Source organism: Chiloscyllium plagiosum, unplaced genomic scaffold (genome assembly GCF_037043375.1).
Source record: "Chiloscyllium plagiosum isolate Xiang-an unplaced genomic scaffold, Cpla_swu_hap1 HiC_scaffold_47, whole genome shotgun sequence".
NCBI classification, from domain to species: Eukaryota; Metazoa; Chordata; class Chondrichthyes; order Orectolobiformes; family Hemiscylliidae; genus Chiloscyllium; species Chiloscyllium plagiosum.
In genome coordinates, this window is record NW_028270185.1 from 39,769,283 (window position 1) to 39,778,812 (window position 9,530).

The 9,530-nt window shown below is 42.2% G+C and overlaps 1 non-coding gene across 1 annotated transcript; it reads right to left on the reverse strand.

The window, feature by feature from the left end:
- Window positions 1–249: 249 nt before the first annotated feature.
- Window positions 250–331, reverse strand: trnas-gcu (transfer RNA serine (anticodon GCU)). The gene has a single exon. It is a non-coding gene; the product is annotated as a tRNA-Ser (tRNA).
- Between the last annotated feature and the right edge of the window lie 9,199 nt (window positions 332–9,530).

The window sequence follows — 9,530 nt, forward strand, 5'->3', positions numbered from 1 at the left end:
TTATTTGGCTTTCCTGGATCTCTTTCGTACGATAAAAGGTCACAGCAGCTTGACTTGTAAAAGAAAGTCTCGTTCCTTTTCAATATCCCTATGCAATCTACATTTCAATGCAGTTTAGGCAACAGGACCAAATTATTCTTTGAGATTTTATAATAGCGTCGATGCATACAAACTGATATTGCAGTTCCAATTTCAGTAAGACAGTTGTGATCATCCAAAAATAGCAACATTGAAAATCACTGACAGCACCGACGAGAGTGGGACTCGAACCCACGCGTGCAGAACACAATGGATTAGCAGTCCATCGCCTTAACCTCTCGGCCACCTCGTCACATACGCCTGTATTCTTATGAATAAGTGAATTGCATAAATTATGCAGAGCAGCAGACATTTCTCCCTTGTTTTGGTGAAATCATAAATAGCACAGTACGGTTCCAAGACTATTGTCTGTCATCTGGGTTGTGGGGCAAGCGCATTCGCACTGTGACACTCTGCTCACAGTGGTCTGAACAAAAATGAAGAAATGACTATGTAACAAGGTCTGTTGAATTCTGTGAAGATTTGAAGTCAATGGAATGAAGAACCCGAGACAGTAGGAGGTGTTCTTTCAAGAAAGAGTTGGATAGAGCTCTTAAGGATAGTGGAATCAAGGGTTATGTGGATAAGGCAGGAACAGGATACTGATTGAGGATGATCAGTCATGATCATATTGAATGGTGGTGCTGGCTCGAAGGGCAGAATGGCCTGTCCCTGCACCTATTGTCTATTGTTTATTAAATTGCCTGTGAGGAATTGTTTGCCAGACTGGAGTAGAGTGCATAGTGCTCAATGTCATTATTCGGAACACCTTTCTTCCACTCAGATATGTTTGACATGCACTTGTGTCTAGGACAGACAATTTCAAAATCCTAAATAAGGCTAAACTGACAATTGAACTCAACAATGCAAAAACCTTGATCTGCATCAGTTCCTGGGCCGTGCGACACCAAGTCACTGTATGATCACAGCAAAACAGTGAGCAAGTGTCAGATGGAAAATGAGTGCAGTGCGAGAGCGCATGCTTGGACCAGCAGTTGACACACGGGGAAGTGTATTTCCCACAACAGGAACACTTCCCACACAGCGGACTGCGGTGGAAGAATTCAGAGGGAGTTTACACTTTGGAATTTGATGCCAGAGATCCAATGGAAATCTGTCATTGCGTCTGTTCAAGATGAAGATTTTAAGATTTCTACAGATGAAAAACGAAATGAAGTGCTCATAGTGAAGGCAAATGTCGAAATTGTATATTTCAACAATCTACCCATCTTTGCAATGAGTAGCTCACCACTTTCCTCACTCGGGGCCAGAACTACTGGTGAAGATGATCGTACAATCCCCGTTACTAGCCATGGAATCAGAGAAATTCGGTTTCCCAAACGTTAAGGTAAAACCAGGATTGTGGAGGTAAGCATTAATGTGTTGCTCCTGTGCTGCAGGTGACCAGTGCACGGTATCTCTGTTCCAGTATAGTGGGCTGTGCTGTGCCGAGGTTTTACGTTTGAGCATCACATGGAGCAGCTTCAATTTGTCGTCTGTGTTGAGGCGTACGGATAAAAGGTGATATTGAGCAAAGCCAAGTTTATGGGAAGATACCCGTGTTTGTGGATTGAGAAACGACCTTTTCTGGATAATGACTCCTTGATCAACAAACATACTGTAAGTATTTAAAAAGTGTAGAGACATGCGTGGAGAAAGAGCCGAAGGTGAATTTTCAGCAGATGGATAACGTTTCCCATGTGCACTGCGTTAAATTCCGGGAAAATAGATGTTGATCTGGTTTCATGTTATGCAGTTTGTTGCAAACTCACAAAGGTTATTGCAATAATAAAAAATAAATTACATATGACCGTTTGAATATTGTATTGAATTGAATTTTGGTCTGAGCATATTTTATCTTCAATGGCGTGCTGCAGAGAAGTATAGAGGTTTAACAATACAAAAGGACAGAGTCTTCATGGTGGATTTCTTGGGTGGAGTTAAGAATGTACGAAATATACATAACATCATGTGAATGTGGTCAAAGCTTTAAAGTAGGTGTTGCATCTCCAAGTGACGGTTCAGTTCCTATTCATTAGGATGTAACCTCTGTCTGCAGTTATATTAGGACATCTGCTCCATTTACAGAGTTTCACCTTGAATAATACGTCACACCTTACCAACCCATGAACATTTTATATTCAATCTCATTCAGTTGTACGTATTCATGAAATGTCTTTGTGTCTGAAGTCAACCAAATTCGAAATTGTTACGCAACCCCACTGACTTTCTCTCAATGGTAAATTCCATCCTTGTATGTTTGCTCGTGTATCTTTTAAATCACTGTGAAATCAGCTTCTACGCTTTATTTCTGTAAATTCATTCACGATTAAAATAATTTTATTGAGTGGAAGAAACTCTCATCCAAACCTTTCTTAATCATTCACTAATGGTTTTGAAGCTCTAACTAAAGTTATTGTTACACTCGAAAGAGGGAATTTCCCTGATTTAGTCATTCAAACCTCGCGTTATGTGAAAATCTCATTTGTTTACATATAAACTTGCGTGTTTCTGCTCCAGGATTTCCAAATCTCGTGTATAAACTCCTTCATTCTTTCTATCATCCCGATTAAACCTTTTGTATCCTATCTGATATTTTTATGTCTCAGTAAACAACGCCACTTGGTTTTCTAATATCTTGCTATCCAGGGAACAGCGTCTGTGCCCTTTTTAAATTCTTTACATGTTTTTGGTGGAGAATGAGGCAAGGATTACACACAATGCTCACACTGAGGGTGACCTAAAGATTTTACAGTTACACTATGAACTCTGCTTTTTAAATATGACTTCTGTATATATAAACTCCAATAAGGTAAATTGTATCTATCCAGTTCATGAACATCGTCTCCATGGAGACGAAAATTATCTATCACTCCCTTTATTCTTCCACGGAATGTTCGGAAGGTTTGTAAGGCCAACATCTCTAATCCTGAGAGAGGGTGTGCGAACCACTCAGTTTTATGATTGGATTCATCCCTCTGCTGGCCTCCCCACGCCACTGCATCAGTGTCACAGTTTTTGGTTCTGAGTCGATCGCAAATCCTTTGCTGTGAATCTCTTAAATTATACGTTCGTTTGATTTTTTTCAAATAATATCTTTGGAAACACAGAGCAGTTTTGTCTGATACTAAGCGATATTGTCCCTGCGTCATTATCAACACTACCAGGCCTTTTTTGGGAATTTTCAATACGTTTCCACGTAATTTTTAAGCATTGCAAATCACAGAAACAGAAATCAATTGATGTCATCTCCTGACAAAATGGTTCACTCCGAGGTGAGCATTTCCATTCGGACGACCCCAAGTATATTTGCAACTCTCCATCTACCAGCATTTTGTGTGTGTGTGTGTGTGTGTGTGTGTGTGTGTGTGTGGGGCGGGGGTGTAGCGGGTGGGAAGGTGTGTGTGTTGATGGTGCTGTCAGTTTGAATAGTGCTGTGAGCTGCTGCCTTATCTCCCACTCAGACTGAATCATCGAAGGTTATCGCCCTCTGCCACCATCACTGAAGTAGGGTGTGGTGGCCAGATAAGAGAGAGATTATGTCATTTTAAGTACCACAGAGACTGCCAGACCTGCAACCACACGCAGACACTCACAGAGACAAATGCAGACACACAAATATAGGGGGCGGGGGGAGGTGGATATCGACCACTCCACTACCCAGATTCGCACTTTCTATTCTATTCCGAGCTGTTTCTTCTGGAATAGGAGACGGGGAAGGATTCAGTGAAGGTGTGAGTGGGTTATACTACTGTCAGTGCTGGTGAAAGTGGGGGGGGGATTGGTGGGTGAGATGGTGACTTGTCCAAAGGGAGTTGTTCAAGAGTGTTGTATCCATGCAGTGCTATTAATGAAGGAGATATAGTAGAGGGGTAAAAGAGAGAAACGGAAGGTGCTGCAAGCAGCAGTGAGAGTGTTGGGGCATAGGTTTTGTTCCGGGGTAGGTGTTATAACAGATAAACAGTGACTGTGAGGGAGTATAGAAAATACGGTGATCTTATCCTGACAGAGTGGGGAAGGTAAATGATGCTTGTCCTCTATTGCTGGACATTTCTTCAGACCGCAGATACTGCTCTGAGCTCAGACCATGATTGGTGGGTCTGGTGGTGTGGCCCGCCTTTTGGAAAGAGAATTTCCCTCTCTGTACTAGCCAATCTACCAGCATCTGCGGGCCCCAGTCGACAAACTGTGGTATAATTTCCACGTATCTGCCATGTTCAGGATAAACTATGGAGGGCAGCTCCAACTTGAGAAAGCACAACCATGTGACCATTGGACTTTTAAAGATGGCACCAATGCCAGGAGTCGCGGAGTATCGGGGGCATCTGGGCGATGGTGAGAACCTCCAGCCATGATGAATGTAGAGTCGGGCTGGCATTGAATAAGAGGGACTCCATGGGTGGGGTGGATAGTTAATGAGGTGAGTTTGATAAGATAGCATCATTTAGCTCAGCCTCATGCAGACAATCCCTCTGTCCTACTCAATGAAAATGTTAACGTCGGTTGGGATATATATTCGCAGAGAAATTGGTCAGTTGTGAAGTGAGAAGCCTTCAAAAATGTGTTGTCAGGAGTAAAGAGACAGTATGTCCCGCTTAGGTTGAAGGGTAAGGCTGGTACGTGTAAGGAATGCTGGAGAATTGGAGAAATTGAGGTTCTGGTCACGGATAAGAAGGAAGAATATGTCAGTTATAGACAGCAGGAATTGAGGGTTTTTTTCTTAATGCATTCATGGGATAAGGGCGTCCCTGGCTAGGCAAACATCTATTACACATCCCTAATTGCCTAGAGAGCAGTTAACAGTCAACCACATTGCTGTGGGTTTGGAGTCACATGTAAACCACACCAGGTAAGCATGGCAGTTTGCTTCCTTAAAGGGTATCAGTGAACCAGATGGAATTTTTCGAAACTGGAATGGTCAGCATTTGCCTCTTAATTCCTGATTTAAAGTGATTCAATAGAAGAGTCTGAAGGCAACAATAGTATACTTAAGAGGGAAATTGCACGCGTAAAAAAGGGGACATGTGATAGCTTTGGCTTCTTCAAATACGTCAAGGACAAAACAGTAACTGTGGAAAGAATAGGGCATCCTTCAACATCAGCAAGCCTGCCCATATGCAGAACCACAGGAAATGGGGGAGGTACTGAACGAATATTTTGTATCAATATTTACTGTGGAGGAGGATATGGAAGCTAAATAATTTGGGAAATAAGTAATGACATCTTCGAAAGTGTCTGTATCACAGAGGAGCTGCTGGAGGTCTCAAAACATGCAAAGGAAGGAAACTGTTCTGACTTTTATTAGATGTACGCTAGATCTCTGTGAGAAGCTAGGAAAGTGATTGCTGGGCCTCGTGCTATCATCCATAGCCACAGGTATAGTGCCGGAAGACTGGAGGTTGGCTAACGTGGTGCCATAACTTAAGGAATTTAAGAAAGGTAATAAGGAAAAGCAGTGAGTATAACGGCAGTGGTGGGTAAGTTGTTGGAGGGGATAATGAGGCATAGGATTTTCACGCACTTTGAAAGGTAACGACGGATTAGGGGTAGTCAACATGGAAATGTGCAAGCAATGTTGTGTCTCACTGACTTGACTGAATTTTTTTGAAGAAGTGACTAAAAAGATTAACTGAGGTAGAGAGTTGCACATTGGCGAGATGGACATCAGTAAGGTGTTGAACAACATTGTGCATGGTCATCTGTTTAACAAGGTTGGTTCATATGAAATACATGGAAAACTAGCCATTTGGATACAAAATTGACTCAAATGTCCAGACATAGGGTGGTGGTGGAGGTTGCTATATCCTGGCAGAGGTTTGCAATGCTCCCCATGCTGTGCAGATAGTCCGGTTTATGGAGTAATCCACTAGCACGGTCTGCACAGCTCTCCATCTTGGCCGTTACCTTACCCCAATTTAAGGTGTCTGGGCTGGTTCTGTGAAGCAGATTTAGAATTGGAGACAATAGACCAATTCAGCTGATCTAGCAATGTATTTATTCAATGTTTGCATTCTTGTGATTGGGCCCACCGTTGTCTCACTTATCCAGTTGATACAATCCCTCCATCTCCTTAAACATATTTTCACCAAGTTATCTGTTAATTAATTATTTGTTTTTTTTTCCGCGTCTTTCCCTGGCATTGGCTTTTGATTCCCTCGTGTATCGGCATGGTGAAGCTCAGAAACATTGAAATAGTGTGTGTCAGGCTGTTCCTCACTTCTCAATGTGTCCCATGTGATACCCTATGGACAAGGGTGTTCCAGGAGCTTTGATTCACGTGTTTGAATCTTGGTATGCGCCTTCCCATGGAATGCCTCTGTTTGTCCCTCTCAGTTGATGGTACGGTCAGTAACGCAAGGAAGGTCCTTGAGTATAATTGTAAAGGACAAGGCATCTAACTTGTAGCTGAGGCGACTCTGACTTCCTCCTGTTAGTGGAGGTACTGGGGATTGTTTGCTAGAAGTTGTGCTGTAAGCTGCTTCAGACATTTCAGGAGACCGGAGGATTTAGTGTCCCAGCTCGGGACATAGCATGGGACTGTAGTAACAGCATCTGGCTCTGTAACATGAACAACAAATGGAGCAGAGGCTGCAGAGAGGGGAAGCTCTGAAAACCATGGAGAGAGTGTGCGTGGGGAAAGGGATCAGCCATATCTGTTTGTGTCTTAGCCTGGACAAGCACACCCTCTCACTCTACCTATAACATACATTGATGCACATTCTCCCTTTCTGCCCCTCGCACACACTCACACTCACCCTCTCTCACATTTCACACACGTACTCCATTCTGTCACACACACATGCACACACAACCACTCTCTCTCCCTCCCGCACTCACACCCATACTCCACCTCATTGTCTCTGACATACAGATAATGTCTCTCTCTTCCCTTCACACAGACACGCCCCTCTCTCACACATATGCACACGCACACACACGAATGCAAATATAAATCTGTGGGTTGAATTTACATTTTCCCATTTGTATTTGCAGATACATTTTATTTTATTCCAAAACATACAATTTGTAGATATTCAGTGAATGTGTTATTTTACAAATCGTACTTTGTAAATAAAACCAGTCTAACTCCAGGTCAAGACACAGACAGAGTCCAAACAAGGCGTCAAGCTTAGAATACATTGTCTGACCGCACGTGTTACTTCATTTACATTGATAATATCTGAAGGTATCTCAAGGCAGTGACTTGAAATAAATTCGGCAATTTTTATATTAACCAATCAAACTCGCACCTCCATTCTAACTGATTAAGTATTTAAGAGCCATCTTAGGTGTATGAACAATTCATGTGCATGAGTTGTATAACCTTTTGATCTTTTCCTTATATCATCTGTGTTTAAGATTTTCCTGTCGCTTACACCTGATGAAGGAGCAGCACAATGAAACCTTGTGTTTACAAATAAGCCCATTGGACTCTAATGGGATTCATTTCATTTTTGACATTGTCCAACCGAGTCCAAATCAAACGGCTCCATGTCATGACTTTTACGAGTTAGCTAATCCTCTCCCCTAGCAAGTAAATTGTTCCTAATCCCAAGTGTTTTTGCCTTGCATAATAATCTTTTGCGACACGTTACGCACTGATGTCTGGAAGTCCAGATATAATACATCTGTAGAACCCCCATTATCCACCTTGCGTGTTACGTTTTTTTTAAAGAAAGTTAGTGAAATCATTCAAACATGATTTATCCTTCCTAAATTACCCATAATATGTTGACTGTGCAGGATTGTGGCTTGACTTTGGAAATCTCCTCTTATTAACTCTGTCGTAACGCATCCTAACAATCTTCAATCCCAATAAGTTTCTCACCACTTATCATTCCCGAGTGAAGCTGGTTATTCGAAGTTCTTCCCTTTCTATAACCATTATGTTCCGTTGCACAATTCCTGTGTAACAGGCACAAGGCTGTAAAAGATCTGTTCCAATTGCTGTGTAAGAGGCATGTGTGGCTGATTGGACTCATTCTGTTCCTGCTTCACACACTCGCTGGGCGGAATGTCCTCCTGGTGTTCATACATTATAGTCTCAATGGACTTGCATGTCCTGGTTCTGTTCCTGATCAAGCCGTTCAAGATCTCAATGTTCTCCTCCTGTCGTTCAGTCACAGTTTTGGGGACTTATGGAATCTCCCTGCTCAAAAATGCTACTTTTCAAGGGCTGAAATATGCAGGCAAGTTTTGTTGTCCACACTGGGTAGCTCAGTGGTTAGAACTGCTGTCTCACTGCACCAGCGATCCTAGTTCAATTTCAGTCTCCAGTTTCCTCCCACAGTCCCAAGATATGCAGGTTAGGTGGATTAGCCAAGCTAAATTACCCATAATATCCGAGGATGTGGAAGCTAGGCGCATCAGTCATGGAAAATGCCAGGTTATAAAGATTGGGTGGGGTGGGTGGTGAGGATTACATGGGATGATCTTCGGAGTATCAGTGTGTTGTCGATGGGTCAAATGGTCTGCTTCCACACTGGAGAGATTCGATGATTAACACCTTTGTTGCAGAAGTCAGTTGAGGGAACAATCTTTGAGTTATGTACAATATCCTTTCCTCAGTGAGGAGATTACATCTGTACACACGACTCCAGATGTGATCTCAAGAAGATCCTGTGCAGCAGCAGTAGCACTTTACCAGCCTGCTATAAGGTTCCCACCCAGGTTAGAGCAGTCTCAGGTCTCTGGGGAATACACAGCATTGCTGAAAGATCATTGTCCTTCTCTACTACACCACTATAACGGGTGATCTGGAGAAAATCTTACAATGCCGCTTGAGAAGAACGGGTTAGATGTGGTGAGATAATATCCATGTTGAGATATGCCTCGCCGAACATCTCGCCTGAATCTACCATTAACCTCGCCAGAGCCCACGTCACTCAGATTCCACAGAATCTGTTGAGGTGATCTTAGAAACAGCAAGGAGAAGCAAACATTCATGAGAGTTACGTATCAAATTGAAAGCTGCAATACAAATGGTGGCTATGTTATAAAACAGGAAGTTAGACATACATATTTGTTGGTACTGCGGTAATAATGGGCAGCTTCAAGTTACATCTACCAATGTTTACCCAAGTGAATGTTAATGTTGAGTGTGTATGAGCCGGGTTGCTTTAGTAGTATGTTGAGTACTGGGCTGTAGATCAGGAAATTTTGGAATTGGTATTGTGTGATCAGAAAAGCAAATCGAATACTTTGCTCTTAGGATCGTTGGGAGAATAGTGACATTAATATATTGAATTTTACATGATGTCTTATATTACGGGCATATACCTGAGTCGTGCAAGCCATTAAGATACAAGAATAAAGTTGGCTTTAGTGAATTTGGAAAGTACATTAAAATGACTAAATGTTATTTACAGAAGCACTATAAGGTCTGTAATATACATATATCCCTCCAAGGCATAATTCGCAAAAGTCAAAGGTGACTCAACGATGGTGAACAA